Source organism: Fukomys damarensis, unplaced genomic scaffold (assembly GCF_012274545.1).
Source record: "Fukomys damarensis isolate Sample0158 unplaced genomic scaffold, DMR_v1.0_HiC HiC_scaffold_6, whole genome shotgun sequence".
NCBI lineage: Eukaryota > Metazoa > Chordata > Mammalia > Rodentia > Bathyergidae > Fukomys > Fukomys damarensis.
The window spans coordinates 19,545,816-19,563,421 of record NW_022900918.1 but is presented as its reverse complement, the minus strand read 5'-3'; the positions used below and the strand labels follow the sequence as shown (position 1 = coordinate 19,563,421).

General features: G+C 34.3%; 1 long non-coding RNA gene across 1 annotated transcript in view; it reads right to left on the bottom strand.

Moving 5' to 3' along the window:
- The window catches only part of LOC104861060, a 20,762-nt gene extending 3,542 nt beyond the window's left edge, over positions 1-17,220 (bottom strand). The window contains exons 1-2 of the long non-coding RNA XR_779898.1: positions 16,854-17,220; positions 6,279-6,341 (exon numbers count right to left, since the gene is read on the bottom strand). This is a non-coding gene — a long non-coding RNA (uncharacterized LOC104861060). The remainder of the gene's footprint in view (positions 1-6,278; positions 6,342-16,853) is intronic.
- Positions 17,221-17,606: the final 386 nt, after the last annotated feature.

Below are 17,606 nucleotides of genomic sequence, written 5' to 3'. Positions count from 1 at the left end.
TACTATAGTTTTTCACACCAAAGAAATTATTCGGTATTTCAGTTAAAGAAATCTATGTATGAACATTAAAAATAGGGAATCCTAAAATAAAACTAAAAAGGAAAGTAAAAGAGAAAAGACAATGATGTAACATCAAAATAATCCTTAATTCTGGAGATGAAAATGGTCCCTGAACATATTTAAATTGCTTCTCCCTCTTATAGTCTTATCTTATTCTTTTTAAATCACATACAAAGGAAAGCCCATCAGAATCACAGCAGACTTTTCAACACAAACCCTTGGGGCAAGGAGAGCCTGGAATGAGATATTTCAAGTACTAAAAGAGAACAACCTCCAACCTAGACTGATGTACCCAGCAAAACTCTCTTTCAAAATGGAGGGGGAAATAAGACACTTCCACGACAAAGAACACCTGAGAAACTACATGAATACCAAACCAGAACTACAAGCAATTCTAAACAAGATCCTAGAAAAAGACAATGAAGGCAACAACACCATAAGGCCCAACAGAGCAAATCAAATAGGCAAGGCAAGAAATTAAAAGAAGGTGAAAAAGTAAAAAGAGTCAACAAAAGGCCAATAACATGTCAATAATAAGTCAGTACATATCAGTTATAACCAGCAATGTCAATATTTTGTTTTTTAATTGTTTGCATTAGAAGCCAGTTTGAGCAGATTAGATATGGTTAAGAGCCATTTTCATGTCTTTTTGTTTGACATTTTTATGCTTATGTCTAGTCCACTTTGTACATGGATGCTGGGCTTTCTCTTTCCCATTGCTTAGAAGTCCTTTATTTGTGTTGGATGGGAGACAGCTCCCAGGACTGAAAGGCAGATTAATTCTTTTGCTGAAATGCAACAGTCATTAAAGTTTTTTTTGTTTTGTTTTGTTTTGTTTTGTTTTTGGTTTGTTTGTTTTTTCTGGATTTGGGAATAAGCTAACCATATGTTGCCTGGTGTTTTGGTCCTGATCTTCTTCCAAAACAATGATGAAATTTTCCTCTTCCACGTTCTCACTTTGCTGTCAGAAACTCTCAGGTCCCACTGTATCAGGTCCCACTGTATCCTTTCCTCCTTCCCACTCCAGCCTGAGTTGCTTCTCCCTCTCCCTCTGTGAGGATGGCAACAGCTTTAAAGTGTCATTCCCTCCCTCCTTGCACACATCCATGTTTCTGTCTCTTCATAGTAAGCCTTACCAATGGAGGCTCATTTGTGTTTTGCTTTTGCTTTTAAAGCATTTTTACACATTTAAGTCTCTTCCTATGGTTTCTGGATTATGAATTAGAGTTGAAAGATCTTCCTACTCTAAGGTTATGCAGATACACATCCATGTTTCCTTCTAGTAGGTACAGAACCTCATTTTAACATCAAATTTCTCATCTAACGTATTTTGTAATTAAGGTATTTCTGATACACTTTGTTGTATAATAAAATATTTTTATTTCACATATTTCTTTGGTATTTGACAGTTTCAAAATCACATCTAGTCTTACAGGGCATCTTTTCTGTATGCTCATGTGTTTCTGCAATTTTTCTTCTCACTTTGTTCACAATTATGAAATAATTAAATATTTTGATGTTATTTGGGAGCATTTCGATTATGGTTTTCATCAATTATGTGACTGAACTGCTATTTCTCAGGTGCTTTTACTTACTGGATCTTCACTTAGAAGCAAAGCTTGACCCTCTTTTACAGTTATATTTTACATTTAATCTTTTTAATTATTTTTGTGTCTCTGTGATTTTGGAAATAAAACTGGGCTTTCTCACTGAGCTACTCCCTCAGGTCTTTGTTTTTAATATTTTTATTTTGAGACAGAGTATCTTGAAATCACAAAGTTTCCCAGTGTGGCTGGATTCAAACTTGTAGGGATTACATGTGTGTGTCACCACACCTGGCATATAAACTTCGATTGGTAGATTGCAGCAGTAACTGGATAGATCCAAGGTGATTCCCCAAGCACTCCATGTTAAAAGTTTCTCTTTTGTTTCTATAAAGGATTTATAAAGATATTATCTTGCTCTCAGTTATCTTCTAAAAGGGACCTCTATCATCAGCTTTGGCTTTCTTGTACCTTGAAATGCATGCCATAATTTATTGAAACTCAAAATGTGGTACTTCTGAGAAATAGCCTCATCCAGTTTCCAACTGTTCTTTCTCCTATTCCTTAACAATATTACTTTGGTGTACTGTATACCCAAAATGTACCAATAAACTCAATGAGAGAAAAAAAACAATATTACTTTGGAGCAGGGGACTTAGCTCAGTGGCACTGCACCTTCCTGGCAAGCACAAGGTCCTGAGTTTGATTCCCAGTATGGTACAGGGCACTGTTGCTTTGATATTAGTTCTATGTTAAGTTCACCTTCTTTTAGGATTCTCTTTTTTTGAAAGTCAACATGGCAAAAACTTGTAATAATAGATACTGATAATGTAAGTAATGATACAATGTGTAGATAAATTAGTTCCATTCTCTGTGCAACTCTATTCTCAGTTGCATTTCATGTATACTAACATTTGATTTTTTTCTCAGGTGGTAAGGAAGACTTACATGGAGAGCTTGTTGAGAATATATAGGAAAGTGACAATTACTTCAGCTAAAAGGAAATGAGAAGGAGGATTACCTTCTCATTTCTGAGCAAAAATACTCAACACTCACAAGTTAAAGAAATAAAGTGTATTTCAGCTCACTGTTTGTAGAGGTTTCAATATAGTCAGCTGGTAGCAAAGCAGAGTGCTATGGCTGAGGAGGTTGGTGGAAGAGAAAGAGTTCATGGAATGTCAGGCAGGAGGCAATGAGATGTCCTTATTTTCTCTTTTTATTCTATCTGGGCTACGAGTCTATTGGATGGTATGGTACCACCCACACCCGAGGTGAGGGTCTCCTCTTTGCTAAGACCACAATCCACATCCAGAACTGTGCTAAACCACTAAGTGGACTAATCCAGTACCAAGCACACACGATCTAATATCACACACCTATGACCCAGTTATTCCTAAAAACCCTAGTTATTAAGTGCATGAGGATTTGGAGGTACGTCTAATATAAACGGTAATGGGGATATGGTAAAAATTCTATCATTTTTGTGCTCTAATGTTTCTCTAATTTAAATTCACAGATTAGATGTAAGCTAATTAGAGAGATCCCTGAAATCAATACTGTGGAATTTTCCCCATTAATACTTGGAGTAGAATAGACAGTTGTTGTCATGTGTTTCCAAACATCACCTAGAACATAATGGGTTTGCATACCAAGGCCATGTTTTGGAACAATCAACTAGACATTATGTACTCTCTCTTATATATCTCCTTAATATCAAAGTAATAAAACTCAACATTATATATGATTTAATATTTTGCATTCTATTCTATGTATTATTGCTATATCTGTAGTGATGTCTGAGCTTTGCTTTTTTAAGCCTCCCATATAGATCCCTGTCTTTGTGGCACATTCCCATTCATGACTTGCTCTGGAATGCTGCTTTCAGTAACATCTGATCACAATTTGCTTTTGTGGATTGGTTTTGCTGACCCTACTTTTCTTAAAACTGCAGGTTCTGAAATTGCTGTTGCTTTGGTTATTGGTCTCCTTAATATTTTATATAATATCTTTCATTCCCAGCAGAACTGAAACTCAGCTCAGGCATTTAGAAAAGAGACTTTTAAAACTAAATATAATCTCTTATATTTGAAATTAGGAGGCTCAAGCCACGTAAAATAAAATTTAAAATTCACTAATAGACTCTTATAAGATTCAATAGTGGAAGAAATTCACCGAATTTATTGTTTATCATTTTACATTTTTCCTTTACAGAGAATAGTAATTTTTTAAAATCTATTTTTCCAAAGTTCACCACTGGAATAGATATTTAAAGATTATACATATTCTGGCTTCAAGAAAACATAAAGTAAACCATACCACCTTTGACTTTCTAAATAACGAAGGTGAACATATACAAGCAGCTTAGCTCAAAATATTCATTGTAATTTCATTTAAACTCTGTACAAAGTTATGTAGATGTCTAATAAAGATAAATTTAGTAATATTCTCAAATAATAGTGTTTTGTCTTTGAAGAAATACGTAATTATTTTATAAAATGTTATATTGATCTCAAGCACTTTTTCTACGTTGGACATACTTTAATGGAAAAATAATAAAAGCAAACACTTCTTTATTGTTTCCATTTCCCCTTATTTCTTCTCAAACTAAATCTACTTTTAGTTGTCAAGGTTCTAGTTAAGAGTATTTCATGTACTGTAATTATTTCCATCTAGATATACAAAAGTCATTTGTATGACACAATGTTTGATTCCATATATTCTAGTGTTATAAAACAACTCCACATGGATTCTTTAAAGTCCATTATAAAAGTGGAACTTGGGACTTCTAATGTGTGACAGAGGACAAATAAAGAAAAGAGAGAAGAGGGACGGGATTTAGCTCAGTGGTGTTGCTGCCTGCCTCGCAAGTGCAAGGTCCTGAGTTTGATTCCCAGTACAAAAAAAAAAATATATATGAAAGAAAGAAAGAAAAGAGAAGAAATGAGGCATCTTAGGAAATAAACATCAATGGAGCTTTATTTCCCTAGATGTGAATGACATTTAAATGATGTGTACATTTACAGAGTAAACTATGATGTTTTCATGTATGTTTTATGAAATTATTAAATAAACCAATTAGTATTGCAAAATCTTAAATAATGTCATCTGCTAAGAACATTTTATATCTAATCTTTTACTAATTTTCAAATATAAATGAATTTTTAACTATAGTCATTATCCTCTATAAAGATCTCCAGGAACCTATTTATCTGGTCTAACTGAAACTTTTTGCTGTTAAACTATATGGAGAAAGCATATTTGCTTTTTGGTTTTTGGTTTTGTTTTTTTGTACCGGGGATTGAACTTGGGATCTTGTGCTTGCAAGGCTGGTGGTGAAACAACTGAGCTAAATCCCCAGCCCAAGAAAGCATATTTGAAGGCATACTGTTGGGCAGTAAAGAGAGAGCCTGAATAAGCCTAGAAAATACCTAAATAAATACATTATAGAAAGTAAAATTGGAAAGGAAAATGTACTATAATGTTAATATTTTTGTAACAGAAATTAAAATAAAAAGAGCCCTAGCATAAAGGAAACAATGTGATACTTACACTATAAAGGGAAACTGGTGAGAAGAAATCAAGTGCATTTATGTAATGGCCATGTTCTACATTTTTGGCCACCTAGACCTTTTGTATATCTTTCCTGTGCTTCAGAATGTTTTTATACAAATCCTGAAACCAAAAAATATCCACACCCACAGTGACTGTCTTTTTGATGTGTCAACTAGGGAAAGTTAGGGTCCCAATTATTCTATCAAAAGCTAACCTGGGTGGTCCTGAGAAGCTATTTTATAGATATGATTAAATTTCACAAACTTCTGACTTGAAGTAAGGAAGATTATCCTTGTTAATCTCTGTAGCCTGATTCAATTACTTTTAAGGCCTCAAGAGCAGATATGAGTCGTACCTAAGAAAGAAGAAATTCTTCCCGTGGACATCAGCTTAAGCTTGTGCTTCACAGCTCCAACTTGCCTCTCTAGGCTGCCTGCTCCAGGTTTAGAATTTGGCTAGCCAACTCCCACAACTACATAAGCCAATTCTTTGTAGTAAATCTCTTCATACATATTTCCTTCTGTTATTCTCCTAATTAAACTTTTAGTTAATACTGATTTTCTTGCCTAAATTTTGGGATAGTGCTGAAATAATATACATTAGAAATATGGTATATAGCTTTCGTATAGGGCATGAAAAGAGGCTGCACATATTTTTCAAACATGATAGAAATGTTTAGATTTTCTTTAACACACTGGGGAAATATAAATCTTTGCAGCTCTGGCCCTGGTACTAAACACACAGGAAGTTAGAAGCATGGTAAAGCCTGAAGCATCTTAGAGAATATTTAAATAATTGTAAATGTATTATTAGTAGATATATGGAAGTTAAAAGTGCTGCTGTTATGGATTCAGAAGGAAATGAGGAACATACTTTTGGAAATTGAAAGAAAGAAGGATCCTAGTAATACAGTGACAGCAATATTAGAAGCATTGTGACTTACAATTATATAGAAAATAGAACTTGGGCCAGGGATTTAACTCAGTGGTATCACCTCCTGCCCCACAAGTGCAAGGTTCCCAGTTCGATCCCCAGTACAAAAAAAAAAAAAAAAAAAAAAAAAAAAAAAAAAAGAAAGAAAGAAAGGAAAAGAGAGTTGCCAGTGTTAAGCTGAATACTTACCTGAGAAGATTCTCAAATTGTTGAGGGAATGGACTGTTTTCTTCTAGCCAATTAAAAAATAGTCTGAAAGAGAAATTGAGGGAAGAATTATAAACCAAAATAAACTAGGATGGGTAATTGTTTGGAAGTTCTTAGCCTAACCAGATTGCAAAAGGTGATAAAATTAATGGTTTTACTTTCAGAAGAGAGGGCTCTACAGAGGAAAAAAATATTGAGTGCATGTTAATGGGGACTGGCTAGCATGCCAAAAATATCAAAAGATCAGAATACTCAGGCACACAAAACATTATTTTAGAAGTGTGTGTCTCATAAATCTCCTCAGTCATCGAGGGAGCAAAAAACAAAACAAAAAAAAAACATTGGATAGACAGAGGATAATGATATAAAGGAAGGTATGATTCAGAGGATAGATCTATAAATTAGAAGCAAGAAAGGTGATGAGATGAGGGATGTTCGGAATCCATTTTCAGATGCGATTAGAAGAGGCGCTGTTGGGCTTCAATTACTGAGGTGGTGAAGAATATGGTGCCAAAACTGCCACAGTATTGGGGGGCAGAATCACTGTGCTCAGGTACAGAACAGTGTGGTCCTCATGGAAATTCTGGTGAGGTTTTGACTTTGATCCTTGCTTTAGTAGGCCAAGACCCCAAAGTCCAATTTGCTCTCTTTCTAGACGTTTCCTGATCTACCAAATATCTTTTAAAATTTTTGAACTAGCTACCATGTGTTCTGTTTTTCTTTGTTAATAAATTCTGACATATACAATTTATGAAGGTAGAACTTGCAGGGAATTTTTGAAAAATAAGTTGTACTTTAGGATTAATGTGGAAATAAATGTTAAAAAATTGAAGAAACAGGATAGAGAACACTTTGTTTAATAATCTATGTCCTTCTGTTATTAACTCCTGAGACAAAGAGAGTGCCAAATCAGTCTTGCAGTGAATGAACTAGGACCTTTATTTTGTCTCTGGGCAAATGAAATGCTAATTATCTTGGTGTTTTAAATTCAAGCAGCTTATTCTTGCATTGGCTTGTAGGAACTCAGGCAAGTATAATCTCATGTAGGAAAATCCTCTATTGTTTATAAAAGAGGAAAAATTAGCATCTCCTTTTGCAGTGGGAAAAAGTGAAAAACTTTCTGTCGATGAAACTATGCAAGATATTTCCCCATAAATTTATTAATTCTTTAATTCATTTTTGTTTGCATTACTGGAAATATACTACTTACTTAACAATAACAGTATATCTCTGATTAATTACTTAACTATGATAGTATATCTATGATTAATATATGAACTTTGCCTTCCAAGAAGTCTAAACCTAAGAGAAAATACAAATACAGTAAAAAATATGAAATAATAGAAATGCAGTATTCTAGGATTTTAGAGAAATGTACAGTTAAATTTATTCCTAGAGTCACACATAGTTTTTAAAGCAAAAGTACTATTTATTATTAGTGATATTGGATAATGAAGAGAGGAGAAAATTAAAATAAGATGTATTCTTATCAGAGAAGTTGACGTATAAAAAGCCACAAATTTTTTTATGAACATCGAGTAATAGAATTGAAAGAAGTGAAGACTATATGTTTATGTGTATGTGTATAGCAGCATGTGTGTTGCATACTGACTTTATAGGAAACATTAACCTAAACACATCTGTAACCTCCCCTTTCTGCAATGACATTTAGTCTTGAGGACAACCATACAATGATTAAAGAGATTATAATTCTATCTGCTGCTAATAGGAATATCCTGAAGAGAAGAGATGAAAGTAGGGTAACTACATAATTATGCCTTTAACCCTAGTTAGAAGTCATAAGGTGATTAAACTGGACAATGATATAGAAAGACAAGCATAACTTTATCGGTTTTAAAGAAATGGAAAAGGGTGGTTTGGGAATGAGTAGTGTAGTTTTTGTGAGAAGACAGTGCATTTACCCAGTGGAATCTCTCATATTTTAATTAATGATCAAATGACTTAATTTTTTATCCTATTTGAGTTCATCAAATCCATGACTGTCTTAAATTTATGAAGATTTTGAGGAATTATTTATATGTGTTTTGTATACACTTGTGTATTTATGTGTTTGTGTTTTACATCTGAAAATGTGAATGAGCTAGTTAAAAGAAAGCATGCCTTATTTGAGCTTACAAAATAAACACTGAAAACTTTCATGAATTATAAACTAATCATTATTCAGAACAGTATTTTCAATACTTCCCAGATTTATCATACATAGATATATTGAATCTACCATTGTGAATGTTTCCATTTCTGACACATATCCCATTTCCCATTTCTAATCTCCCTTTATCTCAGGATCCACCAAAATAAAACACTGTTAGAGATATATTTTCTAAAATTAAATCAAACATTGTGCAACATGATCTTCCACATCTCAGAGAGAAACATTTTTGTTTCAGTAATTTCCAGAGCTATCAAACTGATGATGGTTAATAACTTTCATTGATGAGAAAGTAAGAGCATCCACTGAATTTAATACTCCTAGAAGAAAGGAAAGGTAGTGTATTAGTTACTTTCCTCTCATCGCTGAGACAAAATATCCAACACCCAAAGTTAGAGAGGAAGGGGCTTATTTGGCTTACAGTTCATAGAGGTTTCATTCCTTAATTGGCTGGCTACAAGCAGGAATGGCAAACAGCCATTGCAGAGGAGAAACAACATGGCAAGCACAAGGTAGCAAGCGTAACTACAAACTTTTATCTTATTCAGACTACTTAGGGTTGGAATCACTCACACACTTAATCCTAGTACCCTTGAGCCTGGCATTGCATCATCAATCAATTCCAGCTTCACAAACTCTAGATCAAGCTTGAAATCACATGAGACTTTGGGGGGTATAGACCCAAAACATAACAGGTAAAACGAAAACTGGAATCATATTTGTTTTTAGCTATCTAGATAATAATTCTAAACCTTATGAAATAGCAATTATTTTTCTCTTGATTGCAAAGCAAGGAAATCATCAATGTTATGTTTCTAACCCTTTCACAAGTTCAGAAAATTTCTAACAACCAGGAAATGGAGAAAAGAAATAGTAATTGGAAAATTTTGGAAACAGTAAGTTAGAATGGTCTGATATACCGCCAATAAGAGATAAACAGGTGTAATTAAAAATATAAATTAGGGAGGGCAGGAGGGGGTGAAGGGAGGGCAGGAACAAGGAGAAAAAATGAGAACCAAGACCTGTCATGTGAAGGTACAAGATCCCTATAATGAATGTAACTGTACCAATAAACAATGAGAGAGAAAAAAATACAAATAAGGAGATACGTGAGAACAAGCTATATATTTTGGAATCACTGATGGATTCAAAGTTGGAAACTGTGAAACCAGAAAACTTCATCCAAAGCAGAATCCAATAGAGAAAGACATACTTTAAAACAATTTTTAATTTATTCTTAAGGTGTTCTATGTACATGCAAACCCCCCATGGTGAATGTGTTAGTCATGTGCTTTAAACACATAATAATTATATCAAAAATTTTAAATTAAAAGGAAATTTGAGAAAAGTGGCCAATATTTTGATTCACTCATGACAATAAGCTTATTGCATGTTTGAGTAATTCAAATGCTGCTATCCTATTAGGAATATTATTAATATTCTTTACTTTTTAAAGTTGAGCTAACCTTTGACTATACTTGCATGGATTATTGAAATTATGATAGAAACATCAAATTATAAAAAAGTTTTAAGTTTTATTTTTATGCCCTTCTAAAAGTTAGTAAAAGACTGACATAAGCATGATTATACACTCAGAATAATGAAACAGAAAGATAAAAATGCAACTACATGAAAATAAAATAAGTGTTTCCCAAGATTCAAGTAATTCATTTTGGTTAATTCCTTGGAGATTTCTCCTCTCTTTGGTGAATAATTGAGATACTGGCACTGTATTTTGCTAATACTACTAGTAATAGTAGTAGTAATGGTAATCTATTTGGGTTCCTATAACAAATTACTATCAACTGGGTAATTTGTTATATATATATTTCAAAATCCAGCATCAAAGGACCAGCAAATTCCATGCCTAGTGAGTGTCTGTTTCCTATATAAACAGTAGATACCTTCCCACTGTGTCCAAGCAAGGTGAGCCTATGCAGTTTTCTTGGGTATTTATTTATTTAAATATTTATTCACTGTGGCACTGGGGCTTTACATGGGCCCCTTGTGTTGAGATACATCCACAATCCCTTCCTTCCTTCCTTTTTATTTTGAGATAGAGTCTCACTAAGCGATGACTTTCAGTACTCCTGCTTCAGCCTCCCAAAGGGCTGGGGGGACAGTTGTACACCACTGCACCCCACACACATACCACAGGTGCAGGATGTTTTACACAAGGTCACCAGTACCATTCACGATGGTTCTTCCCTCTTGACTTTATCATCTCTTCAAACATCCAACTCTCGAATAACATCGTCTTGGGATTCAGTTTTCAAGGTGGATTTTGGGAAGGGGCACAAATAGTGGAGACATATATGAGCCATATTTTAATGAAAAAGCAGTCCTTTTGAAAATATCTTTTCTATGCTAGCTCTAAGGTCCCATAAAATGCCCTAAGTTATAAAGAAAATCAATGTTATGGGGGTTTTGACAGTCTCATAATTGCATTTCTATGAGTTCCTTAAATTCACTTAGGTTTGAAAATTAAAGTCATACATCATAAATTCAGAAAGTACAAATACTAGATGCCCCTTTCTGCAACTGAGTCAGATGTAACTATGAATGTTTATGATTGAAGAAAAATGTTTTCATAAGTACTTTTCTTATTAGATCAAACCCTGGTATCAGTAAAATTTCCAAACCTGACTATCTGAAACACATGTGAAAGTTATTTGTAAAATTAATGTAAACACTCAAAATCCTTGATGCAGCTTTTAAGATATCAATTTATTTTTTAAATATTTCTATGGCTACTCTAACATGCAAAGTATATCTTTATTGTCCATTTGTCGATTTTTCTTCCAGTTTCATCGGTTGTCTCACTATTGTTTCTGATAGTACACAAAGTCTTTCAAATTGGACATATTGTCACTTATTATTTTTTCTTTTGTTTTCTGTGTTTTGGGAAGAATTAAAACATATTTTCTAAACAGATATCTTGAAGTGTTTCTCCTGTGTTTTCTTCAAATAGGTTCATGTCTTACATTTAGATCATTGTTCAAATTAGACTTGATTTTCATATAGGTTGCAAGGGGTCAGGTTTAAGACTTCTGCATAAGGTTATCTAGTTTTTCTAGAATTATTTAGTTACATAAATGTGGCATGATAACCTGTTAGAATGTTAGAAAGTAATTATGAATGGAATAAAAGCAGGAATCAAATGATATTCATCTTAATTATTGTTCTTTCTTTCTGAAAGCCCCCTGTTCACCAGAAACATATTTGGTGGCATTGCATGCTTCAAAATACAAAAGTATTCAGAATTTAATTTCAGCTAAAAAATAATTTACAAACCTGTTAGCAAAGTAAAATTATGTAAAAGCTCTTACAAGGGTGTTTTCGAATGATTTTTATCTCAATCTATATGATTTATCCTTTTCTCATCCATAAATGAATGAAAAGTGCAATAATAATGCTAAATTCATAATTGATATGCAGAAAAAGACAAGCAAAGGGTGTTTGCTACAATGTCAGTTGAGTCAAAGAGTGAAGCACATTATGGAAAAGTTAAATATATTACAGGATTGATATGTCCCAGTAATGAGGAATAATTTTATTAATCTCTCCATTAGAGTAAGCAGAAAGTTCAATCATATATTCTATATCAATTATTTTAGGATTTTGTAGAAAATGTGATTCTCTCCATGCTTATTTTATTTATGAGTTTAATTTTCAAAGTCATCTAGGAGTAAAAGTAAAGAGAAAAAACATCTGTCATTTTATCTGTTAATGGAAAATGGTTAATAAAAGTTTATTCTTATGTACTTTGAACTCAAACCACTGTAGCATGAGACTATAAATTCACTATAATTCATGTATAAAGCAAAAAAATAGTGTCTGGTCTCTGAAAGAAGATTGGCATGACTCATTTGTTAACCTTGAGGAGCCATGGTAAAGATGTCCTTATCAGTTACACAGATGAATTTCAATTATCCATATGAGGCATGTAACTGTCGATGAAATAACTTTATAGTTAGACATGGACAGTTATTTTAATGCCAGGACAAAAGAGAATTAGGACAAGGATCCCTATGGTTTGAATATAGATACCATCCCGTAAAGTTTTATAGATTAAAACTTTTTTATCCAGAGTAGTGCTTTCAGGATATGTTGGGAGCATTTAGGAAGTAGTACCAAGAGAGAGAAGTTTAGGTCATGAGAGACATGCCCCAGAAGGCAAGTAAGTATAGGACCCTACTCTCTTTCTCTTCTAGTCTCTCTTCTTTTGTCTGGCTTATAAACTGTGAGTTTCAGCTTTACCCACTAGTCTAGCAATGATGTGTCGTCATTGCCAGAGCCTCAAACTAGTAATGATCTTGAACTGAAACGTCCAGAACTGTGAGCCCAGCCTTTTCTCTTTTCTTTGGTTAATTGCCTCAGATATTCTATTATAACGATGGAAATCTGACCTGCCCTGAAAAATCAGTGTCAAGAGGAAGGGCTATTGTTGGAATTTTATCTACTCATGTGGAGAAGCCATTATAGTTGTTTCATAGAAAATGTTTTCAAGAGTTTGAAGGAGCAGGCTAGAAAATCCATAGAATGCTGTAAATAGGAATTAATAGGTGATTCTGGTAAAGGCTCAAAAAAATAGAATGTTGATAGAAATATGAACAGTAAAGGTCATATTAATGAGGTTTCAAATGGAAGTGAATATGATTTAAAAATTGGAATGGGATTAGAAGTCATCCTTGTTATAACCTGGAAAAGATATGATGTATTTTGTCTATGCCCTGATTGTCAGAGGCCTAGTTTAAAAGTCACAAAGTAGTTCTATCTACCTGAGAGAATTTTCAGATAGTAAAACATCAAGGCTGTGACATAACATTAATTATTGTTTGTAGCCAAATTTACAGTGAGAATAAGGAGCACAGGTAAACAGACTGGTAATATTTTTCCCCTTTGCCAGATAAAGGACTACTTGTAAAGGTGCTGCCAAGGACAGTGTGATTGCCAACAGGTTTAGCTCCAGAGAAACAGAACTTTCAGAGAGAGAGAGAGCGAGAGAGAGAGGAGGTAAATTAATTTCTCACATAAGTTCATGTAATCATAGAGGTTAATATGGCCTACAGTGGACTATCTATATGTGAAAAAAAAATGGCAGCCTCTTAAAATGAAAATTAAATGGCCTCAGAACTCGAGGGAGATTAATATGCACAATCCCAGTGTTCAGCCCAATCCCCCCAGGTAAAAAATGCCGCTGAAGTGTTCAAATTATAAAGACTCTGAAGTCTGATATTGACAGGCAACTGGAGCAGATAAACTCATTGACTTGGGAATGGACATCAGTAATGAGAAAGCAAGGTGTCTCCCTTTTGCTTTTTCTGTTATATGCATATACGCATATTGTGTGGCCTATCCCAATTAGTTCACATACCCAAATACCACACAGTTCTTTGGGCATATCCTCACAGACACAATGAGAAACCTGCTTTACCAATTCTCTAGACATTTCTCAATCCATGCAACGTGATACCCAAACTAACCATTGCAGAAACATTCATTACAATAGACAAATAATTTAATCGTTACACTTAACAAGTTCATGATGCTGTGAACTTGAGGAGACAAAAGCATAGAATCTACAGATTACATAAAACAAATGATCAAAACCTAAAATATGGGCCTATCCAGTAGAGCAGGAGACTTCTGAAATGACTGAGTTATTAACTAGGAAGCTACCTCTGTGACGTAGATGAAATGATAAAGAGGAGAACAACTTCCAATTGTTTCAAAATGCTTAAAAGCAACTCATTTCCCTATTTTCTCATCTTTCTCTGTATAATTTACAAATAATTACTGCATCAATTTTTTAATAAAGATATGTATTCAGAATATTTATCTAGCTAATTTGTTCATCTCTATGCCATTAAACTTGATGGTACCAATACACAGAAAGAATAAAATTAGTTTTCTTTCTATTGCATTTGATGAAAGGGACACCATAAACTAAACACAGTGAAGAAAAGAAAACCTAAATGTTTTTTTCCTCTTCCTTCTTTTTCATTCGGTCCCATGTGCTAATTTACTTATTTTCTTAATCACTAACCCATACTTTTTTTGCAAGGTTCAATCTTACTTTCTTCAAATTAATTACCACATTTTCATATATTCTAAACAAATTCTGTGTATTTTTCAAAAGCATACCATTCCTTTTTGAACTTCCTTGATTTTTTTCCGGGGAATATATCTTTACCTTCTACGAGTCATTTAGTGTACAGACATTCCTTGTTGAGTTTTTGGACTTAAAAATGAGGTAAGCTATTTGGACTTATGATCCATAGCTCAGATTTATGACCCATCACTTTTTTTTCACAGTTCTATATATCTTGTTTATAAAGCCTCAATGCCTTTATTTTGTATGCTACCATTTTGTTTACACAGTCCTGTAATTAATTTTTGCTGATTAAACTGTACAGTAGAGTATGTAGTTTTATGTTGAATATATCACAGTATTGCATATAAGAGCTATGCAAATGAAAACAATGTCATGAAGTTGGAGTTTGCTTTAACCATTTATTTGTTCTGAATATTGTAATTTATATACTATATGCAATTTCTCATTTAGTCACAAATTCAGTTAATAACCTAGTTGCAGGAATGGAACTGGTAGTTTAATGAGTAATATTTGTTCTGTTTAAAGTTCTCTAGGAGAACAGAATCAATAGCTGAAATTCTCAGTATCTGTTCAAAGACAATGGAAGCCACAGAACCATAGGGATCAATGAAATAGTAACAGTCTATGACTCAGGGTCTGAAAGCTCCTGGGGCAGCTGCCATCTGTGACTATTTGTAGGATATAGAAACCAGTATGATATTCACAGGTGATAGCAGTCAAGAATGGAGCTCTTCAAAACAAATGTGAACTTCTTCCTTTTCTCCCTTTATTCTAACCTTATCAGAAGGTGTTATCCACAACTGCAATGAGTCCTCCCTTGCTGGACTACATTTCAGTTATCTCTGCAAATGCCTCACAGACAGACACAGAACTGTGTTTTACTAATCTGCCAGACATTTCTTAATCCCATCAGGTAGACAGAGCATGATTAAAGGTCATTTTAGGAAGGAAAAGGCTACCAAGACAATAAAAGTGTCATTAGTCCAACCCTGCAGATTCTTGACAAGAAGCCTCAAAAAGTAGTGTGTAATGATCCAATAGTTGACTTCACAGGTTCAAAAATTCAAACTTTCATTTTGTCAGGCTTAATTGGAAATAATCATACCATCTCATAAAAGAGTTCATAGAAATGTACTTAAAAATGAGTGCTAGTTATCTGATAATTTAGTGTTTGAAATATGGTTGCTGAGAACAAATAATTGTGTATGTTTGTACATGGTCCCCTGTAAGCCACAGCCTGGCAAGACAGATAATCTGAGGGATGCCTGGTGCACCTGTGTCCAAAGTAAAGCAAGTTGTACTATACTAATAGCCCATATTAGCAATTTTAAAGTCTTTCACCTTCATTACAACAGGAAAAATTTGGATAAGGTACACTAAGGAATGGGGTGGAGAGATGGAGGGAACCGGGAAGGAGGGAAGAGTTGAGGGATGCAAAAAGGAATTTGGATGTATTATGTACATGGACCAAATCCATACAAGGAATGTAAACATTATGTGCTACACACATGTACTAACTAGATTAAAAATAATTATTAAAATTAACAAACTATCATAAATTAATATTTTGAAAATATTTTTGGATGGTCAAGGTGTGGAGAATTAAACACTGCTGGTATACACATCTTGAAGACAAGTCAATAACAATGGAATGAAATATTTCATTTTGCATACCCTCTTGAAAGCAATTTTGCTTTTCTTTAAGCATCAAACACCACAAGTATACAAAAAATATTTAAATAATAATGATTATTCTTTTTTCGAAAATAAATGACACATTTATTTCATAATTTCAAGACAAAAATGAGGCTAAAAGAAACAGAAGCAAACTGAATTTGTAAGTTTGGTACAGTTTTATAGTTCACAAAACAGTTTTGATTTCAAGTTTTCTTGAGGCACTTTTCCTTAGTTTCCCTTTCTCACAAGAGATACATTCCTAGGCACCCTTCTGTTTTGTTTCTGTTTTAGTCCTGGGGATCAAATTCAGGACCTCGTGCTTGCGAGTCTGGCAGCCGCACCACTGAGCTAAATCCCAGGCCCCCGTCCAGGCGCCCTTCTGGATTCCTGAAACCAGGTAGTCTTGAGCAGTACATATACTGTTTTTCATATGTATATTATGTATATATAATATATCACATATTTATGATAAAGTTTAATTTGTAAATTTGGCGCAGTAAGAGATTAACATTCAATAATAATAAAATTGGACAATTAGAACAATACACTGTAGCACAGGTTATGCAAAGTGGTCTCAAAATAATGCACTTACCGCTGTTGTGCGGTGATATGAGATGATACAATGCCTACGCGATGAGATGAATTAAAATAAGTGACACAGGCATTATGACTTAGGGTTAGGCTACTCCACAAGGCCTACTTTGTGACCCATGACCGCCTTGAACAGAACTAGGCAACCTTCTCCTGCCCCGCCCTGCGGGCTTCCCGCTTGTGAGCTTCTCTCCCTGAGCTTCCCGCCCTGTCAGCCTTCCGCGCAGGCGCAGACAAGCTGCTCCCGGCTCCGCCTCTCCACGAGCGCTCTCCTTTTTGTTCCTGAAGCTTCCACAGACGCCCAGTGTCGACGCTGCTTTTCGTGCTGAGGACGAGATTCTGAAGAACTGACTGGACAAAGAAGGCAACTCAAGGTCTGTGGGGAGTGTGGTGCATGATGGGGAGGAGTTTTAGAAACTGTCAAGGTTTAGGGCAGTTTCAGGTCAGGCTGGGCAATAGGCCGGAACCGATCCCCCAAAACAACCTTACTGGTTATTCTTCCCTTGTGAATTTACCAGGAACCTTGCTAGTTTCTGAAACTCCTCCACCTCACACATCAGTAACGATTATTCGTTATTAAACACAGTGAGAATCAGAAATGTATAGAGAATGCTGCGTTCCATTCTCACGACCAATAATATCTTACCTTATGATGACTATTTTATGTTTTTGGCTGTGTAAATTAAATCAGAAGAATTGAGAAACTTGCCCAAGGTACGTTATCTTTGTAGATATATTTGAATTTGAGTCCCAT